The 16,753-nt window shown below is 39.9% G+C and overlaps 1 pseudogene; it reads left to right on the top strand.

Annotated features, from left to right (window-relative positions):
* The window catches only part of LOC149244500 (putative TPR repeat-containing protein At2g32450), a 95,082-nt pseudogene that overhangs the window by 64,930 nt on the left and 13,399 nt on the right, over positions 1 to 16,753 (top strand).

Here is a 16,753-nt window from a genome sequence, read left to right as displayed (position 1 = left end):
GAAGCTGCAGGAAGCTCCAATTTGTATGCCATAGTGCCAATCTTTTGCAACACCTTGTACGGACCATAATACTTTGGTGATAATTTATTATCCTTCTTAGCTTGCTTGAGGGACATTTGCTTATATGGTTGTAGTCGTAGGAATACCCAATCACCTACATCAAAACTTCTTTCACTGCGATGTCGATCTACCTGTTGTTTCATTCTATTCTGTGCCAACACGAGGTTATCCTTTAAGAGTTGGAGGACTTGTTGTTGATGTTCAATGTGACGTTCCACTGCTTGAACCTTAGAATTTTCTCTTAAATATGATGTGATGGATGGTGGTTGATACCCATAAAGTGCCATAAATGGGGTCATTTTTGTTGCTGTATGGAAGGAAGTGTTATACCACCATTCGGCCAGAGGCAACCATTTGACCCATTTTGTTTGTTTATCAGATACAAAGCAACGAATATATCCTTCCAAACATTTGTTTACTATCTTAGTTTTCCCATCAGATTGAGGATGATAAGATGAGCTATGAGCTAACTGAGTACCAAGACAAGAAAATAATTCTGTCCAAAAATTTCCAGTGAAAATGGGATCTCTGTCACTTACAATAATCTTTGGGTTTCCATGTAGCTTTTGAATTGTTTCCATAAATGCAGTAGAAACTGTACTGGCTTTAAATAGATGTGATAATGCACAAAAGTGTGCATACTTGGTAAGTCTGTCAACTACCACCATGATGACACTCTTTCCCTCAGACTTGGGTAAACCTGTGATAAAATCCATTGAAACCTCCTCCCAATGTTGGCTTGGAATGGATAAAGGTTGTAATAGACCCGGTGTCTTAATTGTTTCAACTTTATTTTGTTGGCAAACCAAACATTCCGCCACAAACTTTTGAATATCTGATTTAAGGCCATCCCAAAAAAATTCCTTCTTAACCCTGTGGTAAGTTTTTAGAAATCCTGAGTGCCCTCCTAAGGGAGAAGTGTGCAATTCCATAAGAATATTTTGTTTTAGCTGGGAATTCTTACAGAGGTATAAGCGATCTTTGTACCATAACGAATCATTTTTCCAGCTAAATGTATCAGACGTACTGGAATCTTGTTGTAACTTTCGAATAAGTTCCCACTCTTCTTCGTCATTCTTCCATTCCTCCCTTGCTTCATTTATCCAATCTGGTTGGATAATAGAAATGGTGCACAACAATGCTTCCACATCCTCATCCTTTCTTGAGAGTGCATCTGCCACCACATTTTGCTTCCCTTTTTTGTAGATGATTTGAAATTCATAACCAAACATCTTTGTGACCCACTTTTGTTGCTCTTCAGAGGATAATCTTTGTTCTAAAAAGTATTTAAGGCTATCATGATCCGTTTTTACCTTGAAGTGTCTTCCCATTAGGTAGGTGTTACAGGGAAAAGTGTCTACACAGAACTGCTTATCCCACTAAGGTGTGGTAGCTACCTTAGAAACAAACAAAGTAAAGCTACTTTCATTTTTCCTTTATGAAATATAGATGAGAGAAGAAAAAAGGAGACCAACCTCTGTCTTGTGCTTATCTCCTAGTTCGATTCCTCTCTCTCCTGATAATCCTTCGCTACTTGCTTCCTTGTACGCCCAGCTTCACAGAGTACCTATAGGATCAAAGTAGCATAACACTATACAAGAACATGGATCTATAATCATAAACAATCTAGGATCAGATGTAAATTGACCATACAAATGCATAAAACATAAATGACACAAGAGTATGGAGGAAAACTTGAATAGCTTTTATTGATAATCAAGAAAGAGCCAAGGGAGTTACAACCAGTTGTTCTGACCCAGCATCATTCTCTCAGCAAGTAAGCCCTTCTTCACCTCATACAAAGCTTAGATCACTAAACACTATGATGTTGTCTCAAGAAACCAACAACAATTCCTTACAAGATGCAAAATTCCAGCCTCTGGATCTCTGGGATGAGGGATCCATATATAGATATCTGTAAGGGAGATGAGTCAGCTTGTGATTTTATTAGTGTCTTCCCTCTGATAGTTCTTGCTTCCACTTGGAGATTGATGATCTCTTACTCATCCTTGGTTGAATTCAGAGAGGCAAGTGTCACAGGAGAAGTTTCTGGAAGATTCCATGCCTCTCCACCTCGCGGATTGACACTGCCATTTGTCACTTCTCGCCCATCGCACCCCATAGAAGGGATTTTTGAAATGCAACGCACCCACAGAGTGTACTTAGGTGAGATGTAACGCACTTTGCCTATGGAGCAGCTGAAATGATCCTGTTTTGACCAATTCTGAGCAGTTTTTCATGGAGAACTTTTGGGAGAAGCTGTAATCAGTTGACCTTGTTCCTTTAGGGGTTAGAACAACACTTTTAGGGAATTAGGAGCCCTTGGTTTATGGACATTTTATTTCTTGGGGTTGCAGTGCCCAAAAATGTCTATAACAGTTTCCCCCTAAAGCATGAGGTCGTTAATCTTTTGATGTCGGGTGAAATGCTTTATTATGAGGATCCGAAGTTCTTTCAAGCTGGGAGGAGACCTGTAATAAGATACAATACAATACATTATCTTCATAATTTTTTCATGATCTAGCTGAGGCGAGCATTCCCATGCTCAACTTTATAAATTCATTTTCATGTACATAGGACAGACAATCGTCCGAGTGTAGACTGATGATTCTAGTAGAGTCATCATCCCTTTGATTGGATGATTATCTGTGCTGCAATGATGTACATTTGATGTCTTTATTTCCCTGAATATATATCGCAGCCTGAATGGATGAAACTAGATCCGGGGTCTTCAATCTCATTCGATCTTCACTCGAAGTACAAGTCTATCCATGTGAGAGATGTTCTGGAGTCGAACATGGAAAGACATCGCCTGATTACCAGCCAATGATGTAAGCTGTTAACAGGCGCGAGAGGAATCACTGATAATGATAATGACCCTCAAGGTATTGTAGTACAATTCACGTGGTGTGAATAAAGGACTTGGTTTCGAACACCACGCAAAATCTTTCGGTCGAAGGTCATTGATGTAAACCTGTCGCCGGAAGTGAGAAACTTGCCATTGAGGCATGCAAGCTTCAAAGTACTGAACGGGGTGTTCCTAGATTGACTTCTTCGATAATGAGCTGATGTCGACAAGAAGCGATCCGTCATAGGAGGGCCTTAATGAATCCCACATCAATGACATGGAATGAAGCAAATGATTTTAATGGAGGTGAAAACGATCTGGTGATATAAGGTTCAGGGTGGCGATCATGAAAGAATGGAGTGTAAATGTATTGTAGCGGGTGAGACACAAGTGAATTCTCTGAATGACTTCTCTTGAACATATCGGCGACACTGATGCGATGGATTGGTAGCATTAACCCCAAATGTGGATGTTGTGATGGGACCACGGTGATGTGACCGGTGAATGAAACAACCCAACCTAACTTGGATGCAGAGTGAAAGTGTCATGTTCAAGAGCGACTTGCTACCGACAAAGTTTCTTCAAGTTTTCTTCCCAATTTTTCCCCAGTCATTGCTGACCAGTACCTCTTTATTTTTGTCAAGCTTGAGGAGGATAACATATGCTTTTTCTATAATTTGCCCTTCGGGCAAATCCATCGCTATGTTTTAACAAGCCTAGCAATAGTGAAACTCGTTCTTGTCTGCTATGGACAAGTTTGTCGCTATTAGGTTTTAACGAGTTTAACGACAAAGATAACTCGGTCCTTTTCAATTTTGGAGAGTCTAAAAAGAGACGTAAAGGAAACTCCAAAATTCCTTTTTCGTCATCTAATCCCTTAAGTCCAAAAAAGTATAAAACAATACAGAAGGGATGAATTTTCGATACTTTTAACGAGCCGAACAAAACAAGCGCTCGATCTTTTTGTGTAATAATCCCTTAGGTCCAAAAAGATTGAAATCTAAAGGAGGGATAGCACTTCCGGTCCCTTTAACGAGCTGGAGAGGCCAATGGCTCGGCAATATTTTCATTTTTTATGAGTCAGTTGAAAAGAGCTTAAAGGAGACTCGTCTTTTGAGGAACGAGTGACAAAATTGGGTAGCAGCTGATTCCAGGTAAGGTTTGGAATTTTACAATCACGGCAGTGTTACAAGGATGGCTAATAGGATCACTCTTCGCAGTTGTTCCTCAAAAGGGGTAAACAATCAAATGGAGGTGAATGATCGGCCGATACAGAGTGGAGGTGATGATGGGAACACGACCAAGGCTTTAAAGGCTGAGGTACTACATTCACGATGGTTATTTACCGGGAATTGGTTCATTTTTTATTGAGCTTAAACGCTGGGGAAAACATTTGCTCATTACTTATGTTTATTTTTTAACGAGCATGAAGTCCGCGTTAAAACTGCTCGATGCGGGTTTATTTTTTAACGAGCTTGAACCCTGCAGTAACACTGCTCGTGATAAGTTTGCATGCTCCCAGCATAATAATGCAAATCGAGGTGCATGCCCCCCAAAGCTTCATTGCATTCAACTCGGTGGTTGGAATGAAGGTTTACCTTCGAGATCTTCGAAAGACTCGACTTTGATTTTACGATATCGTAATCAAAGACTCGATTTGGAAAGGGAGTCGTTTCATTTTTTAATGAGGTTGACACAGTAAAAGAACTATCCTCATGACTCCTTGTTTCATTTTTTAACGAGGTCGACACGAGATAAGAACCATCCTCGGAATCCACCGTATTTACAGTATTTGATAGAAAATCAAAAACTGAAGGATGATTAAGGTTGCCGGAATAATCTTTGTGGTAATTCGGAAGATGGGAACGATGGTGGTAATCTTCCCACGGTGCCCCATCAATCATCATTGACTGAACAATTCCTTCGTCTATGTAATGTACATGTGACCAAGGATCTGAAGAGGTGCCATATTCCTTAGACCTATCTATCCAAACACTCGATAAGCGTTGATTTGAGTTTGCCCCCCAGGCCAAGAAAATTGATTGCTACAATATTTCTATTAGGGCGATGATCCATGCTGACAAAATGTTCAGGAATCTTCTAAATTTAGAAGATATCATGTTGCAGGTTCCCACCGTGGCCACTTCCACCAAATTTCTCGGAGGCGGTAGGGAAAAAGTTCCCATTAAGGCAGGGTCTTTTAGGTGGCCCACTCCGATATTTTGAAGCGAATGATTGCTTCCATGGATCATTGGAATGCTTCCCGTAACTTGTGAACTGTTGGGGAGAAATGTTTGTTGGTCGACGATTGTAATTCCTCCTTGAAAGGGAAATGCAATCTTCCTGAAGTAGGTCAACACAATTGTGGCCATGGCATATATCCAAGGCCTTCCCAATAGGATGTTGTAATCGAGGCTTCCGTCGATTACTTCAACATCAATTTCTACTGTTTTTCCCCCTAGTTCAACTTGCAAGTTACTTAAAATCCCATATGGAGTGTATGATCGTCCATCAAATGCCTTTAACATTGTTGACGATCGCGACAAGGGTGGTGAGCCTAAAGTTTTCCAGCAACTCATCGACATAATACATGTAGATGCCCCCTCATCAATAATTGTTCGATGAACAGTTTTGTTGAGGGCTTTCACTTGAATAAGGAAAGCTAGTTGAGCTGGTAACTGAGGGTCATATCCTTTATGATCAAAGGCCACAAGATTGGAATCCATTGGGTCAATCCCACCTATTGCTGATAATAAAGCTTGCTTTTGGGAGGGGCAATTTTGCGGTACCTCAAGTGTCGACATAGCGGACGATGATTGGGCCAGGTCCTCTATTATATTATAATTCTGTGCTACTTTTGCATGAGGATTAAATGTCGATTTGTGTACTACTCCCTTTGGCGACTTTATCATTGGTTCAGGAATGATGGGTGGCACAACTTTGGTCAAAGTTGTTGTCGAACTACTAGGTTGTTCATTAGCCTTGTTATTCGACAGCTGTGGATTCTCGTAATCTTTATTCCTTGTCAAAGCATCATTTTGCTGCTTTGAGATAGACAACATAAGCACTTGGGATCGGGAAGCATTTTGATTAGCAACCATTTTGGTTCCCGAGTTTGGAAACGGATCAGTCAATACTGCTGAGGTTTTTGAACTCTTACAGAGTTTCTTAACTTCACATTTATGTGCACAATCTCTCGTCCGATGATCCTCATCGCATATGTGACACCCCGCAAGGGGATTCCTTTGCCCAGAAGGGTTTGCAAAAGGTTTTTCAGGAGATGACTCATCCTGCTTCTTTTTCCTTCCTTTCTTTTTCTTCTTGCCCCCTGGTTGCTTCAGTTGTTTGCCCTTGTCAGTCGACATGGAATTTACTTCCGAGGCAAGAAGTTCCTCATTTGCATTTTGACTAGAAATCTTACAGGCCTTTTTAGATGTAGCCTTTGTTGATTTTGTGTTTGTAGTACCAATCATGCCATCGCTGGCATGAGAGTCATGGTTCGATTTAGGAGCAGGAGGAATGAAAAATTCTGGTCTGGGAGTGTCAGGGATTTTATCGTAGAGCGTGCCAGACTGAGTATAAATCAAGTCTAAATAGTGCGCACAAGCAATAACTTGCTCTTCAGTGACGACTCCTCCCTTTGCCACATCTTCTGTAATGGAAGGTAATAATGAATTAATAAACCATTAAGCTAAAAGCTGATCAGGAACGTATGTTTTTACCATTCTACGACGACGTCGCCACTCATGAATATGATTAGATATGTGAGTGGCCGTTTTCTGTTTGAAATTGGTAAGAAGCTCTGTTCTTGTTTCGTACCTTATTGGTAACTGAAAATGGGTTAAAAAGGTTGTGGCTAGGGTGCTGAAGTTATCGAATGAAGCTCTAGGCAATTCGATATACCATTTTGCTACTGGACCGGTTAACGTTCGCTGAAAAAGGTGAAGCCTAATCGAATCATCATCTAGAGTGTTTGATGAACACCACAGATGAAAGGTCATCACATGATTCGACGGGTATTCACCTGGATTTCCATTAAATTTAGGAATATCTGATGGAAGTTTATGTGGAATCGTCGGCCACCAAGGGGCATAAGCAATTGGATCGTTCGTCAGCCGGTTTAGATTTGGTAATTCTAGAGTTGCTACAAAGGGCAACTGTTGATTCAGGTTAGGTGAAGCATACCCAGGATAAGATGGAATCGCCTGAGCAGTTAGTCTTTGCATGCCAGCATAATGTATTTGATGTTGGTAACTTTGATAAGGTTGATAGGCATAACCATTATAATATGGTTGTTAATAACCGCTTTGGAAATGCGGTTTCCCATTACTTACAAAGACTTGTTGCTCAGGTCCTTGATATGATTGCTGGAATGGCGGTTGTTGAGATTGAATCAGCCATGGCTGTTGGACCATTTGTTGTTGTGAAATACTAGATGATTGACCAAGATGAGGTGTCATAGTACTTGTTTGAGCCTGAGTCGCTCCAGATAAGGAGGCACTAACCTGAGGTTGTGATTGAGTCATTGAGACAAGAGGCTATTGTATTGCAACCTGAGAAAATTGGGGTTGACATACAACAGGTAGCGCTTGTACTTCTGATGTAGTCACTATAGCAGGTATAGTGGGAATATTCGACACAGGGTGGACTGGCTGCATTTAGTATACAACCCTTGGTTGCTGAGGCAGTATTGGTACCCAACCGCTGGGTGTAATTCCAGTTTGACCTGAACTTTGTTGTAAACTCTCATATGGTTGTTCTCCAGGAGGGAACAATGAAAAGGCATACTGCCCTCCATATGGTGGCAATCCAGTACTTAAAGGGTAGATTGGCCTTTGAAGACACATTGGATCAATTTGTTGAGTTTCAACATAAGTAATACCAGATGATAATCCGGATGAGGAAATAGGAACTGACCATGTCGTCGAAACAGTCCCTGATTGGACTCCGGCTTGTTGTTGATAACTTTCCGGGACAAATGGTATACCAGAGAACATCGTTGGAGTAGCAGCAGGAGGCTCTGTCGTTGCTGTGTCAGATGACACAGTCCTGGATGTCGATGGTTGTTCAGACATATCGAGTTTATCCAAAAGATTTCCTAGCGATTCTACAAGAACTTGCGATGAAGGGAGACTAACTTCTAAGACCAACAAGGGAACAGTGACGTTATTCCAATTAAAATAAATTTTAGACACTTTGACACAACTTGTTTTTTCAATTTTTAAGAGTCGAGAAAAAACAAAAGATGACTCTAGTCGCCTTTGATTTTTAATGAGCTTGAAGTGACAAGTGCTTAGATGGACCTTTTCCGTTAAGGAGTCTGAAAAGGAACGAAAGGGACTGCTTTGGAAATCTAGACAGAGGGATTACCAAATCAATCGCAAAACTGCAGAATACTTTTTACGGTACAGCAGTCAATCTTCCCGAATGCTGTGTTCAGTGCATTGCGATCGATAGGGCGGTAGACACGGCTTCCTATGGATAAAGGATTAAGCCTATTGTGGTCTCTCAAAATATACTCGACGGTACGTGGGAGCACAAGTCTGTACTGGCACTTATCGTCTCAAAGTGGAGGAATCACCCAACCAACAGTGAGAACAATAGCTACCAGGCTTTACGACGCCGGAATACGTCTCTAGCCTAGACTTCTAGATGTTGTGCGTTAGGTTCCAAATCGTTGTTAAATTCATTAAATTTATTTTATAGTTGATCTTGCTTAAGAAATTTTCCTTTCAGGTTCACCACGTGATGTAGATGTACAACTCCTAAAATGCAATCTAAGATGATAAACAGTCTTTTATCTTCTTTGTGCAATGAAAATCTTAGCTACTAAGGAAAGAAAGACAGAATTATTTCAACAAAGAGCAAAGAGCACACACTATATGCACTGTCCTAAATCAAAGCAATCAAATAGTCTAAATGCAAATGCACATGCATGCATTTGTTTTCAGCTTTCTTAGTATGTGAATGATAAAAAGAAAGCTAATGCGCAAATCTGAATTACTTTTCAAGCGACAATTACTAACAAGTTTCTTTTCGAAATCAAAAATGAAGACAATCACAACACTTTACGATTCAGAAATGAATACTTGCTTTTGACACTAGAAAAACTACAAATTCAGACCAAATACAATAGTAACAGGGTAATCAACTATCATGAGCAACCAAACTCTCTCCTATGACTGAAAATGACACTTGCGACACTTTCAAATCAAGAAACGACAGTACAATTACATTACTTTTTGCAAAGGAGAACTGAAAATGACTCAACAAATACACAAAAATATTTACAGTTCTTTTGCACAATGGAGGCGAAATATCAGCAAGGAAAGGGGTTTCAAATAGAGATATACTGATTACAAACAACAAAACTCATGAATAGAACTGAAAATAATGAACACAGAAACCAAAACTGAGGAACAATGCCTAGTCTGATCAGCGCACCTGTAACACAGTGAACTTGAAATGCAGCGCACCTACTACACTCGGGAAGTGCGCTGCATTTCAGATTCACAGAACAGAGCCTGCGCTGGGCCAGAGACGAGACTTTGCTTGGGTTCCGGGTCACAGTTTGCAGTTCGGTTCAGGGGTTTTGGCCGAGCAAATGGTAATCGGTAAATCAAAAATCAGGGGTAGATCTAAGGAGGTTACTGGAGCTACCACAGGGGCAATTAGAGAGTTTGTAAATCACTTGTTTAATTCATAAACAAATCATGGAGATTGACTGAAGCGACATTTATCTACTTTGCATTTGCATAGCAAATGCAGTTCGAAAGCTACCTGGCTCGACTTCAGGCTCCGTCTGTAAGTTTATAAAATAAACAACAAGGAAGATAAACAAACAACCTAATAGCTCCCCAGTGGAGTCGCCATTTTGTTACAGGGAAAAGTGTCTACACAGAACTGCTTATCCCTCTAAGGTGTGGTAGCTACCTTATAAACAAACAAAGTAAAGCTACTTTCGTTTTTCCTTTATGAAATATAGATGAGAGAAGAACAAAGGAGACCAACCTCTGTCTTGCGCTTATCTCCTAGTTCGATTCCTCTCTCTCCTGATAATCCTTCGCTACTTGCTTCCTTGTACGCCCAGCTTCACAGAGTACCTGTAGGATCAAAGTAGCATAACACTATACAAGAACATGGATCTATAATCATAAACAATCTAGGATCAGATGTAAATTGACCATACAAATGCATAAAACATAAATGACACAAGAGTATGGAGGAAAACGTGAATAGCTTTTATTGATAATCAAGAAAGAGCCAAGGGAGTTACAACCAATTGTTTTGACCCAGCATCATCCTCTTAGCAAGTAAGCCCTTCTTCACCTCATACAAATCTTAGATCACCCAACACTATGATGTTGTCTCAAGAAACCAATAGCAATTCCTTACAAGATGCAAAATTCCAGCCTCTGGATCTCTGGGATGAGGGATCCATATATAGATATCTGTAAGGGAGATGAGTCAGCTTGTGATTTGATTAGTGTCTTCCCCCTGATAGTTCTTGCTTCCACTTGGAGATTGATGATCTCTTACTCATCCTTGGTTGAATTCAGAGAGGCAAGTGTCACAGGAGAAGTTTCTGGAAGATTCCATGCCTCTCCACCTCGCGGATTGACACTGCCATTTGTCACTTCTCGCCCATCGCACCCCATAGAAGGGATTTTTGAAATGCAATGCACCCACAGAGTGTACTTAGGTGAGATGCAAAGAACTTTGCCTATGGAGCAGCTGAAATGATCCTGTTTTGACCAGTTCTGAGCAGTTTTTCATGGAGAACTTTTGGGAGAAGCTGTAATCAGTTGACCTTGTTCCTTTAGGGGTTAGAACAACACTTTTAGGGACATAGGAGCCCTTGGTTTATGGACATTTTATTTCTTGGGGTTGCAGTGCCCAAAAATGTCGATAATGGTAGGGTCGCCATTTCTTAAGTGCATGGAGTATTGCCAACATTTCCTTCTCATAAATAGCTTTGCTTAAAAACTTTCCCTTGATTGGATGACTTTCAAAAGCAATGGGTCTTTCATCTTGCATTAGAACAACACCAATTCCATTTATTGAAGCATCACATTCCACAATAAAGGTTTTTGTGAAGTCCGGTGTCGCTAAGACCGGTGCTTGGCACATTGCCTCTTTAAGATGTTCAAAGGCCTTTGTTGCTTCCGGAGTCCATGAAAATGCATCTTTCTTCAATAATGTTGTTAGAGGTGCTACTATTCTCCCATAATTCTTAACAAACTTGCGATAATAACCTGTCAACCCGAGAAATCCTCGCAGATGCTTTATGGATGTGGGGATTTTCCATTCCTTAATGGCTTTAATTTTGCTAGGGTCTACCTTAACTCCTTCATGAGATACAATATGACCCAGATATTCCACCTCCTAGACTCCAAAGAAACATTTGGATCTTTTTGCATATAATTGTTTCTCCTCCAATAGTTGTAGCACCCTGTCAACATGTTCAACATGATCCTTCCAAGACTTGCTGTAGATTAGTATATCATCAAAAAGTACTAACACAAATTTTCTAAGGAATGGTTTGAAAATTGAATTCATCAAACCTTGAAATGTTGAAGGTGCATTGGTAAGGCCAAAAGGCATGACCAAAAATTCATAATGACCCTCATGAGTTCTAAATGATGTTTTCAGAATGTCTTCAGTCTTCATTCTGATTTGAAGATATCTTGAACGAAGATCTAACTTGGTGAAGTAAATTGATCCATGCAATTCATCCAGTAATTCATCAATGACAGAAATGGGGAACTTATCTTTAATAGTGAGCTTGTTGAGCTCCCTATAATCCGGACACATGCACCATGATCCATCCTTCTTGTGCACCAATACTACTGGAGCAGAGAAAGAACTTTGACTCGGTTGAATTATACCAGCTTCTAGCATTTCTGCAACCATACGTTCAATTTCACTATTTTGGACATAGGGATATCTATACGGCCTGATGTTTGGAGGAACACTTCTTGGAATCAGATGAATGCATGATCATGATCACGCATAGGTGGGAGACCTTTGGGAGTCTCAAATATGTTGGAATGATTGTCCAGGACTTTTTGGAGATCTGGAGAAATAGATGAGTCCAATGTGAAAACATCTAGTGAACATAATTGTGCAATTACACCTTTTTGCTCCTTTTTTAGAAGCTTTGTCAGACCATTAGAGCTGATTATCTTTCCTATTTTTCCTGCAATACCCCTTAATTCAACTTCCTTTCTTTCCGTAGAAAATTTAATGAAAATTTCTTGAAAATTAAAAGCTATTGTACCCAAGGATTGTAGCCATTGGACTCCTAGTACAACATCAGCACCTCCCATTGGAATGGAAAGCATTGGGCTAGTCAATACATATTCTCCCATGGATAGCTTGATATTATGACACTTTCCAGAGAAATTTATTGTTCCTCCATTTGCAATCATCACATGACACTCTGGTGCTGGATATAGGAAGCAATTCAATTCTTTTGCTACCTTACAATGAATAAAATTGTGGGTGCTCCCTGAATCAATCAACACTATTACCTTTTTCTTCTTGATTTGTCCTTCTATCTTGATGTTTTGAGGAGTGGTAATTCCTGCCAATGCATTACAAGATATGGTCGGATTTATTTGTTCTTCATCTAGGCTTTGTTCCTAGAGTATATCCTCTTCTTTTGACCTTTCTTGCTCCCTTTCTTCTTCCTCTTCACAATCTATGTAGAATAATTTCTTCTCAGCACACTTATGACCTTTAGTGTATTTGCTATCACAACTGTAACAAAGCCCTTTTGCTCTTTTTTCTTTCAATTGTTGTGGTGTCAACCTTATAGGTTGTGGAAGACTAGGGGCAACAACACTTCCGTCTTTATAGTTGTGAGTGGTATGCTTCCTGGTTGCCATAATTTTGCTTTCCATTTTTCTTGCTAACCTGAATTCCTTCTCTAATGAATCAGGTTCCCAAAGGTGAACATCATGTTGGATATTATCCTTTAAAGACCCTATGAACACATCAATCCTATGCTCCTCTGGAATATCTTTTACCCTTATGTTCAATTTTTGGAACTCCTCAATGTGCTCCATTATTGAACCCTTTTGTTTGAGACTTATCAATTGGCTAAAAAAAGTGTTGCTTTTTGTATCCTCATAATGTGCTATCAATTCTTCCATAAAAATTGCCCAAGTGATAAATTGTTTACGAGAGAAAAGCCATTGATACCATACAAACTGATTTGGTTCCAAATATAAAGTTGCCATACATACCTTTTGTGTGTTTTGCACATTATTAAGATCGAAGAATTGCTCCATCTGTAATATCCATGTTGCGGGATCCTTGCCATCAAACTTCCTCATATCGATTTTTGGAATATGGTGGTCTTCGATCCAACATTAGAGTATATGGAATCATGATTAACATTTCTTTTGTTCTCATCATGAGTTTCCTTTACTACCCTTTCACCATTAGTGACCCTTTCTTGTAGCAACTTCTTCAATTCTTCCATGTCTATCTTCAAATCCATCTTCAAATCGTCCATCTTAGCTTCTACGTCTTTCTTTAAACAATCCATCTTAGCTTCTACACCTTTCTTTAAACCAGCCATCTTAGCTTCTACATCTTTCTTTAAACAATCCATCTTAGATTCTGTTCCCTTTTGTGCAAGTGACACTTGTTGCACTTGGTCTCGTAATTTTGCTATATCATGTTGCATTTCTTCCTCTTCTTCATAAGTCATGCTAGAGCTTTCAGGTTTCTTACTAGGTGTTTGCATTTTCTTTCCTCGGGGCATCAATTACTGATAATAATGCTTTACTATGCCCTTTGAATTCCTTCAAACCAAGCTTATGCAAAAATTAAAAAAAAAAAACTACACACCTTTTTTCACTTTGTAGAAGCTTGATATTGAATCTGATGTGTCTCTGTAATTTCGAATCATCCAGTTCTAAAATTTTGATCTGTAGTAGCCTTTTGTGTCCTCTTTCCAATGCCACTAGTCTGATCCAAATTGGATTCTCCAAGAAAGAGTTATGCACAATCGCCCGCAGTGACTTGATTATAGACTAGTTCAGTAGAGCGAACTTATATGAAGTGCCACGTGTCACTATTTTGGCCTTTGACTCTGAAAAATATATACAAGAAAACTATAGTCCGTCCTCTTTCTGTATCTTCTTACAAAATTTCAATCCGATGCTCAGAAATAAAGTTATGACGCTTTTCCCCAGGTCACCTGTTTGGAATGTAATTCAGGAGTCTGCAAAAAGACCAACTTCCTCAGATCATATCTCTGCAAATATAGCGCGAAAAGCTCTGAAATTTGGACCCGAGTTTCAGTGCGATGTCTTCTCAAATGGGTTTTTTTTGTAACTTTTGAAACATCTCAGAAAAAAAGTTATAGCGAAGATTCCACGGTGACCTGTTTGGAGCAGCGAAACCCTAGAATCCAAAGCTCTTATACCAAATGTTATGAAACCAGCCCAAGAAAAGATAGAAAAGATAGATCAACGCCTTATAATTCAGCCTCTTCAAGGGGGAAACCTCCTTTACATTACATAAATGAACAATTCTTGGATGATTCAAATGACAAAACCTCCTTTCTATATATAGGAGTCTAAGGAGTCATAATATAATCCAGCTGACCTAACAATAATACTATAAAGCCACAAAAATAACCATAGAGGGATTCTATGGGGCACAGTAATAACAATATGGGGGAAATAGGGGCACAACAATATTAATAAGGGGTATAACTACAATAGTAATGGGGTAATCACTAGTATTATAGGGACCCAACATACCAAAAGTTCTTTAGTGGGAAGGCGTGATTCAAAATGGATTTTGGATAGACTTCTAAGTCTAAGTGTTCCTCACAAAGGAAAATGAAAGTCTAAGGATGCTCTTAGAAATAGTCCCATTGCATAGATATTTTCATTCTGAATCTAATGCAATTTTAATGGGCTAAAATAGACCTCGGATGCAGAAGTTACCATAGAAAGAAGTTACCCTTTTTCCTTTTGAAAAAGAGGAAAAATATTCAAAAAATGGCCTAAAAGGCTTTATAAAGGAAACTCACATCAGAGTGGTCCAAGAGGCAGACTTAAAGTGGAGGTGGAAGAGACCCCTGAGTACCGATCCTCGATATATTGGGTCGGAGGTAGGCATATCAAAATAATATAAGGAAAGGAACCTAGGCCAATGTGACATTGCGATTTCCGATATTGGTGTCGGCGGATTGGCGTCAGTGATGCTATGAGATAAGGGAAGGAACAATGGGACTATGTGACATGCGATTGTGATATATCGCATCACAACATTGTATCACAGTGATATAAAAGGGGCCGATACCATATGTGGCATGTGATTACTGATCCGTGGTGTGCAATCTTAGCTGTCAAATCAGAAATGAGATCAACGGCCAGGATTAAATTGGTGGTCAGGAGATCGATGATCCCCGACATAAAGGGCCGATGTGTTAGCAATATGCGATGCAATCTGGACTATCTGATCAGGGATTAGATCAACGTTCCAGATTAAATTGGCGATCGACAATCGGTGATGCTCGATAGCAGGGCTAATGTGATTGCAATTGCGATAAGTGATAAGGGCCAGACTTGATGGAGATCATACGGGCAATTTAATGAAATTTCAAGTCTAAAATTCACGCTTGATAGTGTAATTTCAAAAAAATATATGTGTATTGGATTTTTCTCCATTTTTGGGTTTTTGGCTAGAAGAAGGCCTCGATACCTTAGTAACGGCCCCTGATCACTATGCCATGCTGCAAGCAAGCGTTTTTAGTAGACAATGATGCATTTGAAGCCACAGAGTTGCAGATCTAGATGGCCACTCGAACAGACAACGCACAGATAAGCCACAGAGCCGCAATGGAGTAATGACACGTAGAGAAATGGCTAGGGAATCCGCAGAGCCAGGAAAATGCCTCAAAGGAACCAGAAGGCCCAATTGATAGAGTTGTTGGCAAGAGCTGGAGGTCACTGAAGGAGAGTTGTTAGCTGAGAGAGTGATAATTTGAGAGAGCACAATTGACATGCAACAAAACTGCTAAAGGTTGCTAGAAGGTTGCTAAAGGTCACTTGGAGGTCGAGCGAACCATTGATGGACGCAGAGGCTGAGAGAGAGCTCAAAAAAGCCAAAGCCGAAGAGCCAGAGCTAGAGCCGAGAGCCAAGAGTCAGAGCCAGAGCCGAGAGCCAGAGCCAGAGCCAGAGCCAGAGCTAGAGCCAGAGCCAGAAAGCCGAGAGCTTCAGAGCCAAGGATAAGATGGTGTTCTACACCAATTGTGTTCTGTGTAAACCAGTGGAGTTGAGTGTGGATCTTGTAAAAGAACTACTGCCATAATCCTAGAGAGCCTAGTTGAGTTGACTAGAGCTCAAGGAGACATAGCCCAAGAGTTTTGGGTGAACTCCATATTAAACTTGTTGCCTTATATGTTTGTTATTTGTTGTAATATTTTACTGTTATATGTATGTTATATCAAAATAAATAACAAAATTTTAAAGAACATAACTAGTTTTAAAATAAACACCAGCATACACCTTATTTTCAAGCACATTATTAATTCCGCAATTGGTTAATCATTTGGGCCTTGGGAATATATAAGCTTTGGGAGTGGGAGAGGTTCTTGTAAGATTGACAAGAAGCCTTTAGTGCCCCATTTTCAAATCAGGTGGTATCAGAGCTTACGATTGGTTAACCCCACCTTCAGAGAAGGTTATATCAGAATGCTTGATTGATAGAGCAAAGAGTGCTTGTCTAAAAGGTGTTTAAAGAGTCAGAGATTGATTGTATGTTTGTTTGCAGATTGACGATTGTTTGAGTTTTTAGAGGTGAAGGGAAAGCTAATG

This window comes from Pinus tabuliformis, chromosome 8, assembly GCF_031772625.1.
Source record: "Pinus tabuliformis cultivar Carrire ecotype Pingquan chromosome 8, CPIR1, whole genome shotgun sequence".
Lineage (NCBI taxonomy): Eukaryota > Viridiplantae > Streptophyta > Pinopsida > Pinales > Pinaceae > Pinus > Pinus tabuliformis.
This window is presented reverse-complemented; position numbering and strand designations above follow the sequence as displayed.